This window comes from Hemicordylus capensis, chromosome 4 (genome assembly GCF_027244095.1).
Source record: "Hemicordylus capensis ecotype Gifberg chromosome 4, rHemCap1.1.pri, whole genome shotgun sequence".
Lineage (NCBI taxonomy): Eukaryota > Metazoa > Chordata > Lepidosauria > Squamata > Cordylidae > Hemicordylus > Hemicordylus capensis.
Genome location: NC_069660.1, coordinates 63409618 through 63437206, shown reverse-complemented (window position 1 = coordinate 63437206; position 27589 = coordinate 63409618). Strand labels below are relative to the sequence as shown.

The following is a 27589-nucleotide window of genomic DNA, read 5'->3' as shown; positions in this document are numbered from 1 at the left end:
GTGTGGCTGGACTGCAAGCAGCCTGGCTCGCACATGAGCAAGTAGCCCAGGTTCAAGGAGTGCTCACTCCCTAAACCTTAGCTAGCAGCTGGTCTAAAAAGTGGGGCTAGGCGGCACTGGCCTACTGGGATCGGGCCTGATCCTGGCAATTCTCACATGCAACCTAATCCAGGCTGGATGTCCCTATCCAGGGTTAGGCTGCGCATAAGAACAGCCTCAAAGCTTAAGATTGCAAAATGCATACATATTTGTGAGAAAGCAGAAAACATATATTTGTAAGAAAACATGCATAGTGACAAACTCTCATTTAAACCACATTATTAACTACACACACATTTCTGACACATTCCTACCACTTGGAAATGCTGTTTATGCATTTTATTTCAAAAGTAGTCCTTATCAAGGACTTTTGCAAGGGAAAAATAGGATAAGTTAGAGCTGAGGAACATTTACATATGTGTTAAGTGTTTACTGTTACAGACAAAACTTCCTTGCACTTGCCACTCACGCCTACATAATACAATGGGACTTGTAGCAGAAGTCCATTTTCGAAGCAAAGAGAGAGAGAACCTGCAAAGCAGTCAGGGGCTTCTAAGCTCTTTCTTGCTCTGCCCCTGCCTTGCTGGAAATATTTCAGTAAGAATGAGAAACTTTCCCAAAAGCAAACCACTGGATATTTATTGGTGGTCTCTCCATCAATGTTTAAGCATTTAAGAATATAGGAACAGTTTTTCTGGATCATATCAAAGGCCTACTGATCTGCGATACTGAAGAGGCCTCTTTGGCACCTTCTAGTTTCATGTATTCTGTGTTTGTGTTTTAATTGTGATTTAATAGTTTTAACTTTTTAATTTTAATTGTTGAAATGTTTTAATCTTTTATTGGCTGTTTTTATTGTTTTGTAAACCACCCAGAGAACTTGCGTTTTTAAATGTATTAAATAAATAAATAAATAAACAGCAACAGACACCACACAATACACCAGATGTAACTGTAGTCGAGAAGAAAGAAAAACAAGTTGAAATAATCGACACAGCAATACTAGGTGATAGCAGAATAGAAGAAAAAGAAATAGAAAAAATAACAAAATACAAAGATCTACAAATTGAAATTGAAAGCCTGTGGCAGAAGAAGACCCAAAATAATCCCAGTATTAATTGGCACCCTAGGTGCAATTCCAAAATACCTTGAAGAGCACCTCAACACCATAGGGGCCACAGAAATCACCATCAGGCAATTACAATAAGCAACTTTACTGGGAACAGCCTATATTCTGTGACAATATCTATAATAATAACAGCAACAATACTGATAATAAAATTCAGCCATCCCAGGTCCTTGGGAAGGACTCGATGTCTGGATAAAACAAACCAGTCAATAACACCTGTCTGACTATGTAAACAACAACAACAACGATGATGTAGGTAAAGGAACATGCCAGATATGTCCAGTTTGTGTGCCCTCTAATGATACTGGGGACAATAACATTGTCAGGGAGGGTCTACCCCACAACTACAAAGGTTGCCCATCGCTGTTCTTCAGCATTGCATTTGTTATTTCCACCGTCCATTGGAAAGGACAGAGGTTAAGGTGAAAATGAGGCAATAGAACTGAATGGCACAAAGTGGAGGGGGTGGGATCAACAAAGGATACACAATCATAAAGATGAAGATTCAGCGAGATACAGTGCTCCAAATTGCAAGCAATTATGAATGTAATTCTTAATAAACGCATTTTTAAAAGTACGTATTTCCAGAGGCTCCCTGCTAACCTGGTATTGATTTCATACGATGCCTGAAAGACATAGAGCCATTTATAATGTGACCTGTTGAATCTTGTCCAGATTGCTTGGAAAAGGGATCGGCTCTGCAGGTTAGAAACCCACAGAACAGTCCACAAGCAAGAGAATGGCAAAGAAACCCTAGCCTGGGACTCAGCTGCAATGCTGAGGAGTCTCCTGGGATGGATGGAGCTTGTTTCCTCAATCAATGTTTGCAAATACAGCTTGAAAAGAGCCTAACAACGTAATCTGCAAATCCAAATATCAGCGCCAGCTCAGAGCATTCAAGGCCAGCAAAACACTTGCACGTGATCAAGCAGAATGCATTCTGATTTGAAAATTTCAGTTCTTCAAAGGCATCATGGAGATTTGTCTGGCTAATACCCTCACAATGCCGACTGCAGGCATAAGCTCTGCATTATCTTAAGAGATTAGCAAAATACCATATTGTGTCATGTATATGTTGCAGAGTAGCACCCCTGGTGATAGTGTCTGATCCATTCAAGGCTCTGATAAGACACAGAAGCCCCTATTTGCCTATTGTACCAATTCTTCCACTCAGTATTTTACTCACCATCATGACTGTCATTGTAACTAAGCTATGATGGGTCTGCATCTTCTTCCAGTTACTCTCTGCAGGCTTTCATTAAAGGGTGTTAAAGACTCTTTGTGGGAAATTTCCATGATTAAATTACCTGTCTTTTTTCATTATGAATTCTTCAGTATGGCAGAATCTCATGACAAAATGTTTGGTGCCAGAAAAATAGCTGAATAAATGCTTTTACTCCAAGCCTTATATCCTGAAATCAGCAAGGCCTATTTCTCTCAACTGAGAACCTCAGCTACCATTTCCCATGTGATCAAACATAGGGGTGGGGGGCAAAAATGTAATACCTATCATGCCATTTTAAAGAGGTGCAATCATGACTTTCGGGAACCCTCACTTCAGCAAAAATACAAAAAACAAAAAACTCCCTACAATTTCCTCAGCTCACCTGCAACAGAAGTGACTGAAAACACTAATTAACCATAAAGGTACAGTATGTTGGACATGTATATATAAATTTGTACACATGTACATGTTTTTGTGTGACTGACTGATGCATTAAAAAAGAACTTGGGTACAGGTCATATCAATGCGGGGTATAGATAGGAAGTATAGTACCATGAGTGCATTGAACAGAAGGTGTGAATAACTATATGTGCATACAGACTCTCTACTTATATACAGCATCTCTGGGAGCATGTTTAGAAGACCTGTCCCCATGGAATCAACCCCCCCACTTGCCATGCTTACAGCTGCATTCAGATCCCCCCCAGGCCAATTTGGACAATACCCTACTGACCAACACAATTAGAAAGTGAATACGCTGAGAGCATGCCTGTCATGACATCTTCTACAGACATCCCAACACCCTCCTGGCTTTCTCCTTTATCACATGGAGCGGTGGGGGTGGGGGGACTGTTCATCTGAGTGGCCACTCAACACATGTTCTTGGTATATTCCCTTTCTAATCACATAGGCCAGTAAGGTATAGTCCCAAACCAGCCCCTTTTGATATGGAACTCTTGCACCCAAGTGTCAGCACAGGGATAATCTCTTCACAAGTACGATGTTCATCAGTTCAAGCAAATGTATTTGGTTACAGTAGGAGAAGAATTTCCAAGCATGCTCTTGGGGATACTGTATGCAAGTACAGAGTCCCTACTTTCTATAATGTCTGAGCAGAGCTAGATTGTACATGGGGTTAACATACCTGCTCCGTAGCCTCCAAGGTCTAGGGGAACCTCCAAATGGCTGGGGGGGGAGCCTCTGGCAGCCACTCCACACCTACTCCACCAAACCTCTGTTGTTGTTGTTTTAAAGATTACAGCTGCCGCGTGGCTGAGGGGTGGCCACCGGGGGGGCGGGGTGAGGTGGCTAACGGAGGTGGGGTGAGCAGAGCAGTCTTTCTCCACCGCCCCCGGTGGTGGCTGGAGCGATGCTGGACCCCAGAGTCTTTTACCAACTGCACAGGTGCGCCTTGCAGTTGGCAAAAGAAACTGGGCCGAACTGACAGGCTCAGCATCACTCCAGCCACCGCCAAGGGGAGGGGGAGAGAAGGACTGCTCCACTCACCCTCAGCTGCGTGGTGGCTGTAATAAAAAAAGCCATGGAGCTTCGGCAACAGGCCCCCTAAAGTAGGTTTCGTGGGGCCATGCAGCTGGGCGGTTCATGCACACAAATTAACAAGGTGGGCCAGTCACTTCTCTCTCAGCCTAACCTACTTCACAGGGTTGTTGTGAGGAGAAACTCAAGTATGTAGTGCGCCACTCTGGGCTCCTTGGAGCAAGAGTGGGATATAAATGGAAGAAGAAGAAGAAGAAGGAGGAGGAGGAGGAGGAGGAGGAGGTGGTGCACCCCTGAATATAATAAGGCTATTCACATGACCGGGAAGTGGGGAGGATGGGCGGAAGGCTGCACAGAACTTACCTTCCACCTAGACAAACCAGGAAAAGCTGCTGGGAGCACAGACCGCACTCCCAGATGATCTGTGCTGCTGCACACAATGAGGATCTCCTGAGGCCAGGACTCTGCGTTCCAGCCTCCAGGTATCCAACAATGTGGGGCATTGGGGGATAACCCCATGAGATTTATTAATTTTATTGATTGATTAAAACATTTTTATACCACCCAAAACTTACATCTCTGGGCGGTTTACAACAGAACAAAAACAAAGTAAAACATTCATTAAGATAAAAATAGGAGGGGGTGGGGGAACACATTACAACAATTTAAATTTTTAAAAATAATATTTTAAAGCAGCATTAAAACAACATTAATTAAAAGCCTGGGTGAAGAGATGTGTTTTTAAAGACTTTTTAAAAGCTGTCAGAGATGGGGAGGCTCTTCTTTCATTAGGAATCGCATTCCAAAGCCTCGGGGCAGCAGCGGAGAAGGCCCATCCCTGAGTGGCCACCAGACGAGCTGGTGGCAGTTGCAGACGGACCTCTCCAGCAGATCTCAGTGGGTGGTGGGGTTCGTGACGAAGAAGGCATTCTCTTAAATACCCAGGGCCAAAACTGTTTAGGACTTTATAACCAGCACCTTGTATTTTGCCCAGAAACATATCAGCAGCCAGTGTAGCTCTGTCAGTACAGGAGTTATATGGTCTCTCCAAGATGACCCAGAGACCAGCCTGGCTGCCGCATTCTGGACCAACTGTAGTTTCCGGACTACATGCAAGGGCAGCCCCACATAGAGCACATTACAGTAATCCAGTCTGGAGGTTACCAGCAGATGTACCACTGTTTTGAGGTTGTGCACCTCAAGAAATGGACGCAGCTGGCGTATCAGCCGAAACTGATAGAAGGCACCTCTGGCCACCGCCTCAACCTGGGACACCAGGGAGATGCTCGGATCCAGAAGCACCCCTAGACTGTGTACCTGTTCTTTCTGGGGAAGTGTGACCCCATCCAGAACAGGCAGATCAAAATCATCTCTCAAGTTGTGACCCCGCACAATGAGTACCTCCATCTTAGCCAGATTCAGTCTCAGTTTGTTATCCCTCATCCAGCCCATCACCAACTCCAGGCAGGCATTTAGGGAGATTATGCCCTCTCCCGATGATGCTGACATGGAGAAACAGATTAGGGTGTCATCAGCATACTCATAGCACCCTGCACCAAATCTCCTGATGATCTCTCCCAGAGGTTTTATGTAGATGTTAAACAACATTGGAGACAATATGGAGCCCTGGGGCACACCATACAAGAGTTCAGATTTTGAAGAACAGCAGTCTCCAAGGGGCACCATCTGGAACCTGCCCGAGAGGTAGGAGCGGAACTACTGCAAAGCAGTGCCTCAAACTCCCAACCCCCTCAGACGCTCCAGAAGGATACTATGGTTGATAGTATCAAAAGCTGCCAAGAGGTCCAGAAGGACCAACAGAGTCACACTTCCTCTGTCAATTGCCAATTGGAGATAATCCATCAGGCCGACCAAGGTAGTCTCCACCCCATAGCCAGCCCGAAAGCCAGTTTGAAATGGGTCAAAGATAATCAGTTTCATCCAAGACTGTCTGGAGCTGGGAGGCCACCACCCTCTCAATTATCTTGCCCAGCTATGGAAGGTTGGAGACAGGCCTGTAGTTGTTCAAATCCGAGTGATCCAGGGTAGGCTTCTTCAGAAGTGGTCTAATAATTGCCTCCTTAAGACAAGGAGGCATCCTACCTTCCCTCAGAGATGCATTTATAATCTCTACCAGGCCTTCTACAACAACTCCCCTGCCAGATAATATAAACCATGTAGGACAAGGGTCAAGAGAACAGGTGGTAGGTCGCACCATTCCAATCAGCTTGTCCACATCCTCAGGAGTCACAAACTGGAACTGATCCAACCCAATCACACAAGAGGAGTCGCTGGACACCTCCACATCAGACACTGAAGTAATTGTGGAGACGGAGTCTAAGTCGGCCCAAATATGAGAGATTTTTTCAACAAAGAATTCATTAAACACATCACAGCAAGTAATCAATGGTTCAAGATTCTGATTTAAGGGAGGAGGGGCACTCACTAGCCCTCTCACAACCCTGAACAACTCCACCGGACGTGAACTTGCAGATGCAATATGGGCAGAAAAGAACCGCTTCTTTGCCGCACATATCGCCTGAGCATAGATCTTCAAATGAGCTCTATGTTGCAATCTGTCGGATTCAAGCCGAGTCTTTCTCCACTTGTGCTCCAGTCGTCTACCTCGCTGCTTCAGCCCCCGTAGGTCTTCCGTATACCAAGGGGCCAATTCTGAAGTGGGTCAGACAGGACGCTTAGGAGCAATCATGTCTACTGCCCCAGTGAGTTTGCTGTTCCAATACTCCACCAGGGCATCACCAGGATCACCAGAAGAGCCAACACTAAATCCCTCCAAGGCTTCTTGAAATCCTATTGGATCCAATAGCCTTCTCAGGCGGATCATCCTAATAGGTCCCTCGCCCCTGTGAAGGTGGGAAGTGATTGTGAGTCCAACCTTAACCAGATGGTGGTCTGTCCATGATAATGGGGAAATCTCAGGATTCCCCACCCAAGGAACACCACCCTGATCAGAGTGAAAGACCAAATCAAGCGTGTGACCAGCAATGTGCATCGGCCCCGAGACCACTTGGGATAGGCCCATAATCGTCATGGCTGCTATGAACTCCTGAGCCGCCCCGGACAAATTGGTCCCAAAGTGAACATTGAAGTCCCCCAGCACCACAAGCCTGGGGGACTCCAACACCAAGTCTGAGACCAAGTCCGTCAGCTCAGTTAGGGACTTGGTTGAGCAGCAGGGCAATTGGTACACCAACAGAAGTCCCAGTCTTTCCCTGGTCCCCAGACTTAAGTACACACATTTGATATGGTCCGACACTAGGTGCTCTAGGGCTCGGACTGCTCGTGCCCTTAACCTGGGGTAAAAAAGCTTTGTCAGGCAGGTGGCCAGTGCTAGGATCTGCGTAGATCTTGGTGTTGCACACAACCAGCCTAACCCAGGCTGGGCTGCCCTAACCTTGGTTAGGCTGTTTGTGAGGACACCCTTAAGGTGTGAATAGGGCTTCAGTGTGAAGAGAGACAGAGGCTCTCTTGAGTTCACCTCTTGTACATCTCTTCCATTTGTCTATAGTTTTGCTTTTGCATAGGAGTGAGCCACTGAAGAGCATACGGATAGAACTCTGACAGAGCACCTGATTATGTTCAACACACTGTAAAAAGAGAGCTGCTTCCCAGCTTCCGAGGAAGTGAATCTGGCCCACTGCAGTACTAGGAAAGCTTGAGATCTGACATAGATTTGGTACCTGAAACTCCTATTACTCGTTGATGAAGACTCTATCCAACCTGTTATTAGTTTACTCCTCAACCACCTGCTCTGTATGGATTTAAAAGCCAGACACATGTCTATTTGTTGTGTAATCCTAAAAAACATAAAAACAGGTTGAGAGTGGGAGAAGAACAGGCTTTCCACTTGCTATTTGAGCTCAAATGACTCAAAATCAAGCAAACAAAATAATAGCCAGGCTGGGTTTTCTGATGACTTGGCAGCCCTTACAGAACTTAAAAGTCCCTCTAGTCTAATAGATCACTCAGCCACTAGCCCTGATAAGCCCTTTACAGTTTATACAATCCCAGATATCAATGTGCAGATAACTCAACCAAATTAGCCAAGCCATACATGCATCTTTGTTCCCTCCCTCTCACCAAGACTGTTACCCAACCTGAGAGAAAAAATTCCTTCTCAACCTCAAATGGTTGTAAGTGAAACCCTGCATGTGTAACCAGAAATTTTACTGTGGTGTAGTTCCTGGCATCCACTATAATTACATCCAACATCTTGTGTCTAGCTGCTGCCCCAGAGGAAAATGGGGTAGGGGTATGTCCTAAGATCACAGATGGGGAAAAAACCTCTCATGACTCCAGAGTATCAAGACTGTGGTGTGAGAATAAAAGCCACAATACATCTTGCATAAATTGACCCCATTCTGTTTTAGTAACAGACAGAAGTAGAACTGTGAGGAACACAGATATCTGGACTCTTCTGGGTTTGCACCCACTTAGCTCTTGGTTCTCTTTGCTACTACTCTACCATTTAGGCTACCCTAACCATCAAAATACAATCACAAAAGAAACTCCCAGCCCACAAAATGGCTGGAGGCCATTTTTCCCACATCACCCTGTATTCTGGTACATTAAGAAGCAATATTGATGTGATTTAGTACCCTGTCTCCTGTGTGGGCAGATTCCCCTTTGAAATTAAAGTGAAATACTAATCCTATTAAATATCTTCCCCTTAAATCATAGAAATGTCCATGAGGAAATTAATGACAACTTTTTACACGCATATTCAATTCAAATCAGTGTATCTAATTAACTGTGTTACCTGGAGGCCCCCTCATCTCAGCATCTCTGTCAAATTTCTACTATTTAGCATTAAATTATGGTGGAATAAAGCCATTCTTAGTGGGTATCATCTCCATTTGTTGTTGTGAGGGCACTGGTAAATGGGTTCATTTTCTAAAGGTCATCAATAGGTCATAATGAGAACAGCTCTGCAAAAATCTGTTGTACGTGAATGGTGGAAGAAGAGCGGCTAAAAAGAGCAGAATGTGCAATAAAGTTCAAAGCAAAAAGGGGATTTAATATACACAGAAGCCATTTAATCTCATCAATGTTTAAAATACATTGGTTCAGGTTCCTACTTTTGCCTGCATTTTTCCCAGAAGATTATCCAGCTTGATAACACAGGCTTAGATAAACTGAGCAGGAGACTCATTTCGTGACCATGTAGATGAGGAGTTCCCACAGCAGGTTTCTACAAGTTGTTAAACAGCAACAATATTAATACTATTCTCCTTGGCAAAACATTTCCTAGCGTGCAGATAACAGCTGAATGTTTGCTTGCCATAGATCAGTTACAGGTACAAGATCCCTGCAAGAAAACTAGGGATGTGCACAAAACAGATTTTGCATGTTGTTTAGAGCTTGAAACAAAACGAAGATGGCCAGATTTTCTTGTCAAAACAACGGTCGACCCAGTTGTTTTGACGAAACAGAACGCACAACTTTTAGAAAACAGAACGCACAACTTTTTAGAATGAGCCCCTGGTGGCGCAGTGGTAAAACTGCTGCCCTGTAACCAGAAGGTTACAAGTTCAATCCTGACCAGGGGCTCAAGGTTGACTCAGCCTTCCATCCTTCCGAGGTCGGTAAAATGAGTACCCAGAATGTTGGGGGCAATATGCTAAATCATTGTAAACCGCTTAGAGAGCTCCGGCTATAGAGCGGTATATAAATGTAAGTGCTATTGCTATTGCTATTGCTAGTGTTTTGGCCATTGGGTGCAATGGGGAACATGAAACACCCCACTGTTCCCCAATGGGTAGCTCCTAGGGACACCAAAGGGGGCTGGGTGATAGGGCTTGATGGGTGCTATCTACCACCCAACCAATAAAAGAAATGGGCAAGCAAGCTATTTTTAACACATTTTTAACCTTCCCCCCCAAACCCTCATAGCATTGCAAGCCAGTGCCAGAAAACCAATCAGCAAGGGAAAAACAGGCCTCCAAAATGGCACTCAAAATGTCAAAAAGTTCTAGATAAAAATGGGCTTGTTTTGTTCTGAATGCAAAACAGACCCTTTATTTAAAGGATGTTTTGTTTCAAGCTTGTTTCAAGCTCGAAATGGCCCATTTCAAGTCGAAATTTTTCAATGTTGAAAACACTTGCACATCCCTATAGAAAATGGGGGGGCCCCTCCATAAATGATCAATGGTTATACTTGTTTGTGCAATGTAGCTTGTTTTACACACAACTGGCAATCCTCAAGACTGCAATCTTATTCATTCTTACCTAGGAGCAAATCCCATTAACTCCAATGAGATTTATTTCTAAGCAATAAGCATATAATTTCACTGTAAGTCCTTTCTTTGGACTTCAGTTTGCCAATTGACATAGAAATAAATAAGTAAGAAGAAAAAAAATATAGACTGGCTTTTCCCTGTTAATAAAGGTTTGATGCAAGTAAAGTTGTCAATGGCATAGATCTAACATGACAACTTGCTAATTGTTTGGGAGCAAAAGGGAGCAATTGTTTAGTTCCTAAAGTGATGGCTACAGGGCTGGTTCAGAGTCTACCATGGTGGTGATGAAGGTTTAGTGGTAGGAAACAGAGAAATCCCAAGTGAGGATTAAAATGGTGGAAGGAAGCAGAATGTAGGTTGAAAATCAGGAATCAAGGGAACAGTGGTAGCAGGCCTGAGGCAATGGTGTGAAAAAGGTGAAAACTGAGCAAATGAGGAGAAAAAGAGAAAGGAATGTAGAAGTAAATCTTCCATAGAGTAAACTAAAGTAAAGTTGTGCCATTGAGTCGGTGTCGACTCCCGGCGACCACATAGCCCTGTGGTTGTCTTTGGTAGAATACTGGAGGGGGTTACCATTGCCATCTCTCGCACAGAATGAGATGATGCCTTTCAGCATCTTCCTATATCACTGCTGCCCGATATAGGTGCTTCCCACAGTCTGGGAAACATACCAGTGGGGATACGAACTAGCAACCTCTTGCTCCCTAGGCAAGTTACTTCCCCGGTGTGGTCCAGCAATTGAAATGATCACAGTAAGAAGGGACTGCATAGACATAGGAGCCCCAGAAAGTAGGGCAGGAAAAATAATGTACGTTTTACATACTAACCAACCAAATATCTGTTCACTAATATTTACTGTGTAGAATTTTTTTCCAAAAATAAACTGATCCTTCAAGGCTTCTAGCCAAGGCTATATGTTTAGGAAACTACAGAAACACTGAAACACAACACACCACCCTTACATTACCTTCTTCCCTTTCCTCTCATATGTGCCAATGTCTTCTGAATCTGTAACAATAGATTAAGCTGAGATATGGTTCACCAGAATTTAGGCTCAAAACCTATTCCTGGTAGGAGAGCTATGTCTCTGATCACCTGCTGAACACCTTTCCCTTAATACCAAAGTTAGTGTAGTATAGTCATTAGAGTATTGGATGAGGACTGGAAGATCTGCATACAGATCCTCACTCAGTCATGTAGTTTACAGGACAACCTTGGACCTACCTCTCAGCCTAACCTACCTCCACAGAGGATAAAAGAGGGAGGAGAATAATCTAAGCCACTCTGATCTCCTTGGGGGATGGACAGAATATACATGCAAATAAAATTAATAAACGCCAACAAGATGTTCATATATCTAGGCTAGGGGGAAAGTTTCCAAGTCAGAGAGTGTGGTTTTCTGGCACCTCCTCCAATTTTATACTTGTACCACAATCCTGTTTGGTAACTAAAGCTCTGTTTGAGCAGGATGCAAGCAAAGGTCATTTTAGCAATAAGACGGCAGGGTTCCTTATACAGCCGTGAGACTTCGAAGCCCTGCACGAGCGTATATACAGGACACTGGTGGCAACACTTGTGCTGCAGTAGCTATTAAAAGCTACAACGGCAACCATGAATATTCAAGTGCAATTCAGGATTTCAACCAAGAGCAGACAATTGAGCCTGGACTGCAAATCCAGCTTGACATCCCAGTCTTTTTCTCACACTGCTGGGCATAGGATAAACAAAGCAGCAAACCAGCATGAGGCCAGTCGAGCCTGTCTGCTCTGATTTTCAGGCCTAGCCATTCTTTGACATGCCTTCCTTCTCACTCCCATCCTCTCTGGTTTCTTGTTTAAGAAACATAGTACTTACCAATCTTTAACTGGTGACCCCCCCCCCACCCGCCTGCCGCCCATATTTTCCCCTCACAACATTCCCAGATATCCATCTCCTCTTACCCCCAGGCTTTACAGATCTGTGTGAATGTGTGTGTCTGCGGAAAAAAAATGCATGTATGCTCTGTGAATCACCACCTCTAAAGAAGAGGCGGTGATGGAGAATGTAAAAGAATGAGAGCTGGGAATCAGATCTGAGAAGCTGGCAAGCGAGCTAATGAGGTAGAATTGGGAGTGCAGCCCCGCTTTCAGCACTGAGAGCAAAAGAAAAAAGAGCCACAGGGTTTATTTTTATAAGGATTTATGACCCAAATTATTTATAGATTCGAGTCTTTTGTAAGTTCAATACTCATGTCAAAATGTGTGGCTGTGTATTTCTTTTTCTTTCTCTCTCTCTTGCGCACACACAGGCCTCCCAACCCCTCTCTTTGGAAATGTTAACTAAATGTTCAAAGTCTCAACTCGGCAGCCTGAAGCTCCCTAGAGGAAGGCTCGTAGTCTGACCCCAAATGCCAAGATAATTGTAGAGGAGGACAGAAAACTTAAACTCTTTCCCCCATGCGGCTGCCTTGCCTGCTGATGCTATATTAGAAATGGATGAAGGTGGGTATGGCTTCCTTATTGCTTCTCATAATTTTTGCTTCTAAACAGAACACCAGGATTGTTCACTTGCTAGCCCATTTCTAGAAAACCTTGCAACAGTACAGGCATGCTTTGTTACAACAGCAAATGAGGACTAATTGCAAGACCAGACTGGTACAGTGACAGTGTGAAAATGGGCTGGGGGTTGCCCGGGCTAAACTGCGTTTGTGGTGAAGCAATCATGGGACTGCATCTCCCGACAGGGCAGCAATAACAGCTTACTACCTGGATCACCATCATCATGTGAGTGTGTGCTTCATCTGTGTCTTTCGGGGTTTTAGGTTGTTTTATGGTTAGACGTGGCTTTCGAATGCCACCTGATAGCAGATAATGCAATCTGTATATATTTAAACAAAGACATGCAGATAATTTTCCTTAAGCCTGGTCCCACTGCTGTTATTAAAAATGTTCACTAGTGAGGCAGGTATTCTCCATGCAATGACCACAAATCCATGTGGTGAGCCTGTGTCAGGTACATAGCTACAATGTGGTGTGTGTGGGGGGGAGGGGGTGTTCCCACAGCCAAGGGGTCACCAGCCACACCCCCACACTGTACATTCTGTGAGCCACTCTCAGAGCCATGCAGAGCTGCCCCGATCCCAGCGAGAACAGGCAACCCCTTCAAGGAAGGCCTGTTTGCACTGGCATCAACGCAGCTGGCAAAGGCAGCTGGGCAAGTGATGAGGCTGGTCGGCCCATCATTACATCTTGCCTCAGAGCTGCCTTCAACCTTGCTATGCCCCTGGCCTGTGTGCTGAATTTTATATTGCAATCCTTTTGGGGTAGGGACCTGCTGAAGTTGGTAAAATGCTGATCTTATACAGTGGTAACCTGCTGCCACTTTTCTGTACATAGAATTTGAGCCTGGTGGACGAGGACCTGGCTGTGGCGGCAGGAGGGGGAGCAGGAGGGTGGGGGGAGGGGGGCAAGAGAGAGGGGCAGGGGGAGGGAGGGCAAGAGAGAGTGGGGCAGGAGGGGGGGAACAGCAGGCCCCAAAGAGCGCTCAGATGCTCTGTGCAGGTCGGCTAGTACTTCATTAAAATTCTAAACTATACTGTTCAAGCAAGCCTTTTAACTTTCGGAATGCCCTCCTAGAGGGGCTTAATCAGTCTCCCTCTTTAATTAGTTTTAAAAATAACTTTAAAATTGTCTCAGAAATTTTCTAAAAAATGTTTTAAAACCTTAAAATAAAAATAAAATTAAAGCAGCTTTTAAGAACCGACTATAATAGAGTTTCTGGTTTTAATCCATTTTAGTCCAGCCGGGGAAGAGAGTACTTTCCACAATAAATACTGTTTTAATGTTGCCCCGAAGGTACCATCTACTGACTGATGATCCTTTGCAGTCACCAGTGCAGGCTTCACTGAAGCAGCACTTGGCAAACTGCAATCTAAACAAACCTAACAACTTTTTAACTACTGACAACAATATGGTTATGTGTATTAATTTTCAGATACCAACAAAATGGGACAGAACAGATCTGAAGGACAACAAATATGAGAGCCACAATCCACAAGTTCTAAGAGCCTTAGTTTTTGAATGGGAAGAACTTATTCATGGGCAGTCTAGTCATTCATCTCTCTCTCTTTTTTAAAGGGACACGACGACACTCCTTTGTTCTGAGCTGAACAGATAAAATTGTGCAGTGTGTCCAAAATATTGGGAAAGACTCATAAGAACAGCCCTGCTGGAGCAGGCCCAAGGCCCATCTAGTCCAGCATCCTGTTTCAGACAGTGGCCCACCAGATGCCACTGAAAGCCTACAGCAGGAGTTGAGGGCATGCCCTCTCTGTTACTCCCCTGCAACTGGTACTCAGAGGCATCCTGCCTTGGAGGCGGCCCTCCAACTAGTAGCCGTTGATAGACCTCTCCTCCATGAAGTTATCCATACCCCTCTTCAAGCCATCCAGCTTCTTGGCTGTCACCACATCTTGTGGCAGAGAATTCCACAAGTTGATTATGTGTTGTGTGAAAAAATACTTCCATTTGCTGGTCCTAAATTTTCCAGCAATCAATTTCATGGAATGACCCCTGGTTCTAGTATTATGTGAGAGAGAGAAGAATTTCTCTCTATCCACTTTCTCCACTACATGCATGATTTTATAGACCTCTATCATGTCTCCCCGCAGTCGCATTTTTTCTAAACTAAATAGCTCCAGGTGTTGTAGCCTTTCCTCATAAGAAAGGTGCTCTAGGCCCCTGATCATCTTGGTTGCCCTCGTCTGCACCTTTTCCAGTTCTTCAATGTCCTTTGTTAGATGTGGTGACCAGAATTGTACACATTACTCCAGGTGTGGCCGCACCATAGTTTTGTATAAGGGCATTATAATATTAGCAGTTTTATTTCCAATCCCCTTCCTAATGATCCCTAGCATGGAATTGGCCTTTTTCACAGCTGCCACACATTGAGTCGACACTTTCAACGAGCTGTATACCACGACCCCAAGATCCCTCTCTTGATCAGTCACCAACAGCTCAGATCCCATCAACCTATACTTGAAGTTGGGGTTATTCCTCCCAATGTGCATCACTTTACACTTGCCATTGAATCGCATTTGCCATTTTATTGCCCACTCCCCCAGTTTGGAGAGATCCTTTTGCAGTTCCTCACAATCTGTTTTGGATTCCACTACCCTAAATAGTTTGGTATCATCTGCAAATTTGGCCACCTCACTGCTTACCCCAATTTCTAGATCATTTATAAATAAATTAAAAAGCACCGGCCCCAGTACAAATCCCTGGGGGACTCCACTTCTTATTTCCCTGCATTGTGAGGATGAGTCAACCAGACTCTGTCTGTTTGAAGTCTCTTCTCATTGCACTGGCCAAATACCTTCAAGGGCACTTTGGTATGGGCAAAGAAGAGAATGGCAAAGTTACCTCTCCTGATTCCAGACACAGGCACACAGCAGAAAGACAGCTGTCATGCCAAGGATACTAAAGGTGGCTTTTATTCTAGCAAGAGCCCATGCTTCCCCTTGGTACATGGTAGTCTGAATCCCCTTGAATCATAGATATAGGACACTTGGGAGAGACTCAGACTTGGAGAAGCATCCAACACACACAGCATTCCTGACTTTGAATATATTTCCATTAAATGGAAGAAAGCAGCTAAAATTGATTCATTCCCAAAATGTGTTCTCTCAACCTCTCACTCACTCAACATGGGCATGCACACACAAATGTTTATTGTTGAATATTTTGCTTTATAGGCTGCTGGGCTGTTACGATGTGGTTTGTTACAGAGAATTGCTATGTACTGTCTGTTACAGGAAATTTTCAGGGCACACAATACTTTGCATAAGAAACAGCTTGCTGCCCCAGAGGGGTGGGGGTTGCATGTTTGCTGTGGTGGCACTGAAGCTCCACAGATTTCTTAATTCAGGACTGCAGAAAAGCCACAGAGTTGCATATGTATGTGGATTACCCTGAGGTCTACTGATCACTAGCTCCAGCATCCTCAAGTACAAGGGATATTTCTGGTGGCGTGTTACTGTAAGAATGTTGAGGTTGCTGGCGTGAATATGCTGGCTACAAAACACAGAGATGAATAAACATACAACACACAACATGATAAGGGGGTTTCTCATATTTTCAGTTTGCTGTGGCAGTGAAACGAATGGCAAGTACAGGAACAAAAAGTACTTTGTTATCTTTTATGGTGTTTTTACCCTAAACTGCATTGAAGGTATTCTGGCTAAAAGGCAGCTAGGACAGACAAAATGGAACCATTATTCTGCAAGCTCATAGGGGATTCAGTCTCTATGTATAGATTATGTGTGTGGAGGGAAATTGGGACTGGGTCCATTCCCTTGCCCATGCAATCAGTGGAACATGAAAGCAGGATCTATGTGCATACAGTTCTACATGCAATTGGAGATCATGGTTGCCCATAAGAGCAGAACCTGTTATTCACAAGTACAGAACAAGGAAATCATGGTTGCCCTGTTCAAAGTACAGAACCTATGCATATTCAATTGTACACAAAGGAAGCTGCCTTATACCGAGTCAGACCACTGGTCCATCTAGCTCCCTATTGTCTACACAGACTGGCAGCACCTTCTCCATGGTTGCAAGCAGGGGTCTCTCTCAGCCCTATCTTAGAGTTGCCAGGGAGGGAACTTGGAATCTTCTGCACGCAAGCACACAGATGCTCTTCCCAGAGCAGTCCCATCCCCTACGGGGAATATCTTCGTGCTCACAGGTAGCCTCCCATTCAAATGGAAAGCAGGGCAGACCCTGCTTAACAAAGGGGGCAATTCATGTTTGCTACCACCACAAGACCAGCTCTCCACATGTGGAGCCTATATGTGCTGCATAATAAGTGGGGCTGCAGGCAGTGAACAGGATCCCAGTTCCCCTCCATCCATGAATAAGGCAAGAAGAGGCTACAGGTGAAACTCGGAAAATTAGAATATCGTGCAAAAGTCCATTAATTTCAGTAATGCAAATTAAAAGGTGAAACTGATATATGAGACAGATGCATTACATGCAAAGCGAGATAAGTCAAGCCTTAATTTGTTATAATTGTGATGATCATGGCGTACAGCTCATGAAAACTCCAAATCCACAATCTCAGAAAATTAGAATATTACATGGAACCAATAAGACAAGGATTGAAGAATAGAACAATATCGGACCTCTGAAAAGTATAAGCATGCATATGTATTCAGTACTTGGTTTGGGCCACTTTTGCAGCAATTACTGCCTCAATGCGGCGTGGCATGGATGCTATCAGCCTGTGGCACTGATGAGGTATTATGGAAGACCAGGATGCTTCATTAGCGGCCTTCAGCAATTCTGCATTGTTTGGTCTCATGTCTCTCATCCTTCTCTTGGCAATGCCCCATAGATTCTCTATGGGGTCAGGTCAGGCGAGTTTGCTGGCCAATCAAGCACAGTACACTGTATACTTTTCCAAGGTCCGATATTGTTCTATTCTTCAATCCTTGTCTTCTTGGTTCCATGTAATATTCTAATTTTCTGAGATTGTGGATTTGGGGTTTTCATGAGCTGTATGCCATGATCATCACAATTATAACAAATTAAGGCTTGACTTATCTCGCTTTGCATGTAATGCGTCTGTCTCATATATCAGTTTCACCTTTTAATTTGCATTACTGAAATTAATGGACTTTTGCACGATATTCTAATTTTCCGAGTTTCACCTGTACATAGAGTGAAGCCAAAATAGTGAGTGAACTATGAGGGTTGGATGTGCATCTGTAGCCCTGATGTCTGAAGATGACCCTTAAGAGACAAACAGCACACACTACACACTCCTCTCAATCTTTGCAACGCTGTATCCTTTTATATAACTAAAGCTCCTAGGAAATCAACCAACAATACTAATGTGGTGCAGTGAGTAAATAGTGCTCAACTTTGCCTAGGGAGCACTGTGTTCAAATTCCACCTGCATGCCCTTGGCCACTGTCCCTCTGCCTAATCTGTCTCAGGATTGTTGCAAAGATAAAGTAGAATAACCCAAAAGCACGATACCCTGAGCTCCATGGAAGGATACAATTGTGATAAATAAGTACATTCACGGAAACAGCTGAAGTGAGAGCAGGAAAATTATCTAATTTTGTCCCATGAGATATAGTGAAACCAGAAAAATGAATGCATCAGTGCCCATCGCACTGCACCTTATGGCAGCAACAGCAGCACAGGGCTGGCAAGTGAGATAAAAGGTAATGGCAATGTTAAAGAGCTTTTGAGCACAAAAGGAAGAGATGAATGTGCAGCTTTGCATGGTCCTCTCCAGCAGTCATGCCAAGAACACAAGTATTTGCTCTCACACCATCAAATATATAACCAGCCTTTGCCATTTCAGTCAGTTTTTCTAGAGCAAAATATAGTATTCAAGCTATTTGCTTCAAGTTCTACATATTTAGAGCAATAAAAAGGGAAGATTTTTGTCTGTTTAAATATTTTAAGGACATTTTACTGACTGATGCTGTTCCTATGGTTCCTTTCATTTGACTTCCAGTTTCTCCATGCATTAAAACAGGGAGAATATTCATTCCCCCAAATTTCTGTCCCACTTGATCTCTAGGGTTTGATAATTTTGAACAGAAATGCCTTGCCTCTGTGGCACTTGAGCCAGGGAAATAACGTGCCGCCTCTTTACATGGTGCACAAATCCCTCCCTCTCCTTCTCCTCCCTCTCTGGAAGACACTGCACACACACTGCAGCCCAGCCCCCATTCAGCTCACCCAGCAGCACATGAGACGGAGCTGCTGTCCTCCTCCCACCTCCTTCACTCTTGTCCTGGGTTTTGAAAGCCAGGGAAGGGAGCTGAAGGATGTGTTGTTTTGAACCAGCATGCACAGTGCTGGCCCAGAGCATCTCTACAGAGACACTCTAGGCCAGCACTCTACTAGCCCAAGTCTATTTCCTATTGCTCCCTTCACCGGTTTCTATCTTTAAGCAGTTTGAGAATGGGAGGCAGAGGAAGAGCGAGGCAGTCTTGAATTCCTCCTTTACTGAGTGGGGATGGATGGCATTGTTTGGCGAAGAACTGCTCCCAAAGTGATGGGAAGAATCACATGAGTCAGCAAGGAGCATTTTGCCACCCCACTGGCTTCCCCAAAATTTGCCACTCTGAGCAGCCACCTTCACCTCACTGTAGGCCCAACTCTGATGCTGGCCCTTCCTTGGATCTCATGCTTTATTTTTGTTGTTACCGCTGAGTTTGCTGTGGCTAATCTTGCAAGGGGTGACACTTGCCCTGGACTCATGGTACCATCCAATACATCCAATAAATGGATTTGGGATCAAGTTTTTCATTGTACTCTAATCAGTCTCAAACAATAGCACAGTCAAGAAAGCAGCGGGGGTGGAGGGAAATGGGACATAATTCAGTCCCGTCCTCTCAGTTTCCTCTTTGCCACTGCAGCCTTTTTCTCTATACTCTTCCTCTCCTCATTTAAGAGAGATCTTCAAGAGATCAAATAAGGGAGAAGGTAAGGAGATGCCATACCAGGAACAATCAGCACTGCCAGCATCTTTAATTTATTATCGCATGAGAAAGCTTGTTGAGAACAAAGCCAGCAGTTCAGGAAGGTAATTCCTTTTAAAAGAATTTTTATTTGAAAGGCTGTCAGCCTGCACCTTGTCATATCCCTGCTCACAGGAGAGGAACTTTAATAAACGTGCCACCTCTATGCAAATTAGCTCTTAATTAATTAAGTACTATTCTTCTGAGGATAGATTCATTAGAATCAAATTTGGGGAGTCAGGTAGATGAGGTTGGTTTTTCTTCTATCATGATCTGGTATTTTATTTCCCCCTTGAGTCTGGACATTAGAGAGATTCTGTGGATCAAAATGGCATTTCCTTCCTTCTCTTAAGACAGAAGTGCAGTGGTTTGAGTACTGCCCTGACACTCATAACAAACTTGTTTTCAAGATTGTGGGCAGATCACTTCACCTGCCTCTGAAAAACGGTGAAGGTAACACTCCCCTTTCCTGCAGGGTACAAAACAGATTGTAGGGAGTCCAGACATTTTAAGACAGGGCTCAGGTACATGCACAGACACACATCCAACACCAAACTGTTGTGCAATTCTGTATATCACCATGAACCAATGGATTGGCAGCTAAAAATCCAAAGCAAAATAAGACTGTGGCTGCACTCGTACATAAAGTATCTCCCAGTGATCTTAGTTGCAAGTTTTACAAAGGGGATTCTGGGGTGAAGCATGTGGCAAACATCAGGGTTTTTTTTTTATTTGGGGCAACAGAAACATAAGAAAGCTTCTTTCAAGCTAAAAATGCCATATCGGTCCAAATTGAAGGAAGTCGCTACAAAAAGCCCTGTTAAATATTGTCCATTCATGCCTCCCCATGCCTAGCGACATGAATAATCCTCCGACCCACCGCGTCAATTTTTCTCCCAGAAGATCACTGTTTCATAGTAACAGGTTTCACAGCTGAGAGGACAGCAGCACAGCCTGAACTTGCTCAGTCTGGTTGAATGACCAGGCAACATGGAATAAATAGCCACTCACAATACTGTTCAACAATAGATCAAGTGTGACTCACTTGCTCAGGGCAATTCATCTCCATAAGAAATTGCAAGACAAGTTATAATCGAGGATCAAAACACAATTTGGGGAATCCGCACATGCCAGATGAAAGTAGCACAGAGTTTCAGGGATTGTGAAGACTCTTCACTGCTTTTTGAAGCAAGCAAGTGCGCACACACACATACCCCTTATGTCATCTCAACAGTATTTTTACTCTTGACTTCGCCAGAGTTAGAATTTCTCTCAGAGTTCCTAACAATGCATTGGACCAAATATGAGAGAATATAGTGTTTTTCTGCCTGTGTGCTGTAAGTGGTTCACAGTACAATTAAACTGACACAGTACAATAAGGAAAGGAGAGGGAAGAGAAAATAAGATTCTGGTACCATGGCCACTTCATGAAACAATTCTGGGAGAAGAGGAGTCAAATGGTAGATGCTTCCAGCCAGGCCAATGGAAGGGGCCTCATCATCTTGCCTCTGATGCAACCAGTGGCTGCTGACAGAAACAGTTCTGTACCAAATTTCCCTTCTCAGATATATACAATTCTTGTGTTTTATAGTCATGAACTATGAACTCCACACACTTTTATATGGTTACTATCTCCTGCTCAAGTGTAAGCGATTAGACGGTTCCTCTGAAATGCCATATTTGCTTTCTTGTTGTCTTGTAAAAGCTGTTCCAAAGACATCCTAGCAGTAATTGCTGGTTCAGACAAGACCCCCTGTTGCTAAGCTTTTAAAGTAAGGACAATATGTGGAAATTTTGTAATTAATATTTGCTCAGAAGTATCCACCAATTTATCATTATCCAATCTTGAGTACCCTTAATGTCCTGATCTATGAAATCTCTTGGGGGAACAGGAAGGAAGCTTTTGATTCCTGTTCTCTAGCAACACAAGGCCCATCTAGTCCAATATCCTGTTTCACACAGTGGCCCACAGATGCTGCTAGGAAGCCCACAGGCAGGAGCTGAGGGCATGCCCCCTCTCCTGCAGTTACTCCCCTGCAACTGGTATTCAGAGGCATCCTGACTCTGAGGCTGGAGGTGGCCTATAGCCCTCAGACTAGTGGCCGTTGATAGACCTCTCTTCCATAAAGTTAACTAAAACCCTCTTAAAGCCATTCAGGTTGTTGGCTGTCTCCACATCTTGTGGCAGAGAATTCCACAAGCTGATTATGCATTGTGTGAAAAAGTACTTCCTTTTGCTGGTCCTAAATTTCTTGACAATCAATTTCATGGGATGATCCTGATTCCAGTGTTATGCAAGAGGGAGAAACATTTCTCTCTATCAACTTTCTCCACACCATGCATGATTTTACAGAATAAGTCAATATGTTGGCAATGCAATGCACATATAAACTCCACACGCAAAAAAAAGACCTTTCATTGCAGAAAGAAAAACTAAAAATTGTTATAAAGACATAAGACGTTTCGGTGTGACACACCATCCTCAGCTAAGTAAAACAAATGAGCACAGATGAAAACCTTGGTCCCCCTACTGTTAAATTCCTTAGATGTGATAACACACAGTTCCCTGACTGGTGGAGAGAAAATGAGCGGGGGCGGGGGGGGGGGGAGACACACACCTGATTCTTCTCAGATAATCTTGGAAAGACAGGGAATTATGGTGAATGTGGTTTGCACAGCACCAATGACACTTAAACAATGGTTAGTTAACTCTAGATTGTATGATAGGAGATGTGATGTACAAAACTGTGAAATTTGTGAATGTGGGGGGGAGGAAACTGTGGAAGAAAAGGTACAATATATAAAATGCAATGTTTAGGTTGCACTTCATTCTATATTGGGGAATCCAGCAGGTCACTGAAACAAAGATATAAAGAACATCTAGCAGATACGAGGCCTTGTGCAAAGAGAACAAAACCCTGGTCACTGCATATGAGGATTAAGCATGAAGGCCATATGGTGCCCACTAAAATATCTATTTTAGGGACTGAAAGGAACCTTCAAAGGAGGAAAATCAAGGAAGCATTATTTATAGAGAAATTGAGACCTGACATTAATGCTCGGGAGGCACTGGCTGATGCCATGAAGTTTATTAGCCTATGAGAAAAATAAGGTGTTCCCCCCTTCTCTCCCCACCCCTTGCTCATTATCTCTCTGCCAGTCAGGGAACTGTGTGTTATCATGTCTAAGGAATGTAACAGCTGGGGAACTGAGGTTTTCATCTGTGCTTATTTGTTTTACTTAGCTGAGGATGGTGTGTCACACCAAAACATGTTATGTTTTTATGTTTACCAACGTTTAGTTTTCATTTGTTTGCACAATAAAAGGTATTTTTGTTGAGAGTTTGATTTTATAGACCTCTATCATGTCTCCCAGCGGTCATCTTTTTTCTAAACTAAAAAGCCCCAGGTGCTGTAGCCTTGCCTCATAAGGAAGGTGCTCTAGGAAGCCCCTGATGATCTTGGTTGCTCTCTTCTGTACCTTTCCCAGTTCTACAATGTCCTTTTTTAGATATGGTAACCAAAATTGTATGGCGTACTCCAAGTGTGGCCGCACCATAGTTTTGTATAAGGGCTTTATAATATTAGCAGTTTTATTTTCAATCGATCCCTAGCATGGAATTGGCCTTTTTTCACAGCTGCTGCACATTGATTCGACACTTTCAACGAGCTGTCCACAACAACCTCAAGATCCCTCTCCTGGTCAGTCATTGTCAGCTCAGATCCCATCATTGTATATGTGAAATTGGGGGTTTTTTTGCCCCAACATCACATATATGGATCACTTTACACATGCCAACATTGAACCACATTTGCCATTTTATCGCCTGCTCCCCTGCTTGGAGAGATCCTTTTGGAGCTCCACACAATCTGTTTTGGATTTCACTACCCTAAATAGTTTGGTGACATCTGCAAATTTGGCCACCTCACTGCTTACCCCAACTTCTAGATCATTTATGAATAAATTAAAAAGCACCAGTCCACGTATAGATCCCTGGGGGATCCCACTTCTTACTTCCTCCATTTACAAAACTGTCCATGTATACCTCCCCTCTGTTTCCTAGTGACAGCTGATGAGTGGTAGCTCATCTTGGGATCCACTGCACGGTGTGCCCACAGTGCCAGGGTGGCGTCTAGAACTGAGATTGGGAGGAAGAAGTCTTCCCACATCCCAGTGTGCCTACTGAAAGCAGCCACTCCACTCAGCACAGTCACTTCTTCCCTGTGGCTCACTCCCCAAAATAGTGGCGGGCCGGGGTAAAGCCCCGCTACCAGGTGGTGATTGCACCTATGGTTTGTTCTACCTCAGGAAAACACCGGGTAGAAAAGGTGAGCTATCCTCGACTGGAGCAGCCAGGAGCAGAGGTCTCCCGGCACTCCAGATGACACATGTCATGAGAATGCCTACATTGAGTCACCTGCCAATCAAATATGGGCATTCATTTCAGTTTCATCTCATGAAAATGGCTCTAATCTGCCCAGCACTGCATGGTAACTACCCACTCTTCCTTCTGGAAATTACTGGGCTTTCAATTTCTATTTCTAAGCAGACTAAAGTCCCATCAGGGGTGTATCTAGGGTGGGGCAGGCAGGGCATGTGCCCTGGGTGCCACTTGAAGGGGGCATCATTTTTAAAAATTAATTTTTTTTAAAAGGCCACCAAAAACAAGATGGCCACCGTGCATGCTCAAATGGCCTCTGTGAGGCCCTAGACCATGCCAGGTATCACAGATGCCCTTTGAGCATGTGCAGTGGCCATTTTGTTTTCAGCGGCCAGTTTTTAAAAAAACGGTTATTTTTTTAAAATGGCCACAACACATGCTCAAATGGTCCCTGTGGGGCCCTAGAGGCCAGCGGGGGGAGAGGGAATCTTAGAAGACCCCCACCCCAGGGCCTTTAGGAACCCCCCCAAAGGGGCTACAGGTAAAAACATTTTTTTAAAAAAATTAATATAATATAGGTCACTGTACACATATTCGGTTTGGCACTATGTACAGAGAACCAGGGCTTGTGAATACTGAGTTAAAGCTTATGAGCTAAGATTCATTTGCTCTTACTTTGCTTCTTGTGATAAGTGAGTTAAATGTGATGTCTTAACAATATGGCTATTAATGGTGAGTTTGTCTTTGAATCAGTGTGAAATCCTTAGTATTAAGGCCACTGGGAGTTTCTTGCTCTCTTTCTCTCATTTTAACTGTCTCTCTGAAATACTAGAATATATTCCAAGCAGTGGCACAGTTTACTCTGCATATCCTTTAATTATTTTCAGAGTATCTGTGAAAAGCCAAATTCTCCATTTATTTTTAAAACTTATATAATAGTGATGCTACAATGCATAGTAGAGAATTAGACAGGCACTTGTTTAGTTTTCCAAGTACACCTCCACATAGTATTTGGGTATTTCATGAGCTCCAGCATACTGAAATTTGTAGTTTTCCAGCATTTTTTGGTCTGGCTATGTCCACTGCTAAATAGTTCTTGACATATTAAAAGATTATCGAGCTTGACTTGTATTTTTCAGCTGATATTATGGTAATGTTTGGACAGGGGGTGCAATTTCAGTGCTTGCCCTAGGTGCTATTTCCCCTAGATATGCCTCTGAGTCACATGCACAAAAAGCACAGTCTGGATAGTAGGATGGTTTGTGGTGGGGCTGGTCCAAGGCAGAAGAGTTAATTAATACAGAGACAGGAAGCAGAATAGGAAGAATCAGTGCAAAGAAAAAGTAAAGATGTTAGTCCATATACAGCTTCCTATGTTTCCCCACCAACATTTTGCCACAGAAAAATGGTCATGGCTTCTGGATGTAAGAGAGCCTTTCTGGGAATATTTTAAAGTAATCCCTGTCAAGTGTAAGTAGTACAACACGGAGATGCAGGGCAGCTTGACAGAGGTAATGAGTAAAAATTACATTTAAAATATAGGTATTATGTACCATTTCCTATATTAAATGAAAATTGTTATCTAAAAAATTACATAAAGTATACTCTCCTAAACATTGTAAATGCTCTATTGAGTTGTGAATTAACAAGTTTTAGTGATCAGATTTACATCATCATTTCAGAAATATGTGAAGTAGTATCAGTGGGAAACGTGTTTGAAATCAATGATTTATATCCAGTTGTTCTCTTGGTGATTTAAATCATATTTTAAATCAATGAGTTAAATCACCTTGACTTAAATCAATCCACACTGAGAGCCAGCTAGCTATGGTTACATGCTGGTACCTTTTTACCCTCCTGTGTGAATAGGATGCTGAAGCATATTAAGAATTGTAAACACATTATTGTTCAGGGATGACCCATGAGAAATGAAATGTAAATGTAAATCAAGTCAGAGCAATATAAAATAAGTCATGATTCAACACTTGAACAGTCACCTTTCTTCTAAGGCCTTGTTCAGAAAATACTGCATGTGCATGTCTTTCCACACTAATAACTGAGTGGTGGCTGAGGGGGGAAAATTGCTTAGGGGAAGACTTTAGGGGTGTGCAGTGAAGATCTGACATGCCTTCAGTCCCCTCTCTTCTTCCACACTAGCATATGTAGAGGAGTGGTTCAGAACAAACTACCACCTCCCATGCATTTAAGAAAGGTGCCCTGAGGATGATGTGCATATTCACGTATTTCTCACATGTGGTGGTCTAGGCAGACAAAGCATCTCCCAAACCAGCAGCCCCATGTAAAAGGTCACATGACTCACATTGCAGTTGCATCCACATGGCCACACACTTAGGTACAAGGATGTATGTTGGGTTTTTTTTAGTTACATGTGTTGTTAATCAGAATTTCCTGATACAGTATTGGGTGGGGAAAACATCCTGGCATAATCGTTCACACATTATAAAATGCAAATCTTCTTGCATGTCCCTATGTGTACGAGAATGTCATGTGAAAATTGGTTTTAAGAACCAGTCTCCTGAATATTATATCAAGTATAAAAGTGATTTGAGTTTGTTTCTGGACAATACTTATTTATCAAATGTGTACACCGCCCCAAACTTTAGTCTCTGGGTGGTTTAGAGTGACATAAAACAGGTTAAAACACTGAAAAATAAAAACGTTAACACAATTTAAAACCAGAGTCAGATTAAAAGGGCTGGGTGAAGAGATAAGTCTACAAGTGCTTTTTAAAAGTTGTCAGGGATGGGGAGGTTTGTATTTCAGTAGGGAGTGCATTCCACCATTTCAGGGCAGCAATAGAGAAGGCCCATCTCTGTGTGGTCACCATACAAGCTGGTGGCAACCAGATACGAACCTCTCCAAATGAATCTCAATGGGAGATGGAGCTCATGGTGAAGAAGATGTTTTCTTAAATACCTAGGGCCTAAGCCGTTTACGGTTTTATAGGTTATAACCAGCACTTTGTATTTTGCCCTGAAAACTATTGGTTGCCAGTGTAGCTCTTTCAATACAGGAGTAATGTGGTCTCTCTGAGATTACCCAAAAACCAACCTGGCTGCCACATTCTGTACCAACAGCAGTTTCTGGACTACATACAAATAAAGCCCCACATAGAACGCATTTTATAGAGCGCTCCACATAGAGCACATAGGAGAAGAGAGCTGGTCTTGTGGTAGCAAGCATGACTTGTCCCCTTAGCTAAGCAGGGTCTGCCCTGGTTGCATATGAAAGACAGACTAGAAGTGTGAGCACTGTAAGATATTCTCAGTGAATGGATGAATTGATATTCTCTCCATTCTGAGGAGATGGAGCAGCTCTGGGAAGAGCAGAAGGTTCCAAGTTTCCTCCCTGGCTTCTCCAAGATAGGGCTGGGAGAGATTCCTGCCTGCAACCTTGGAGAAGCCGCTGCCAGTCTGTGAAGACAATACTGAGCTAGATAGACCAATGGTCTGACTCAATATATGGCAGCTTCCTATGTAGAAGTCAAGTCTGGAGGTTACCAGCATATGTACCACCA

General features: G+C 43.6%; 1 protein-coding gene across 12 annotated transcripts in view; it reads right to left on the bottom strand.

Moving 5' to 3' along the window:
- PLXNA2 (plexin A2) overlaps nucleotides 1–27589 on the bottom strand; it is a 615006-nt gene that overhangs the window by 380794 nt on the left and 206623 nt on the right. The window contains exon 1 of one of the 12 annotated variants that reach the window (XM_053244552.1): nucleotides 7592–7621. The exons of the other annotated variants lie outside the window; for them this stretch is intronic. The gene's annotated coding sequence lies outside the window, so the exon portion shown is untranslated. Of the gene's footprint in view, nucleotides 1–7591; nucleotides 7622–27589 lie in introns of those variants that run through there. 12 annotated transcript variants of the gene reach the window in all.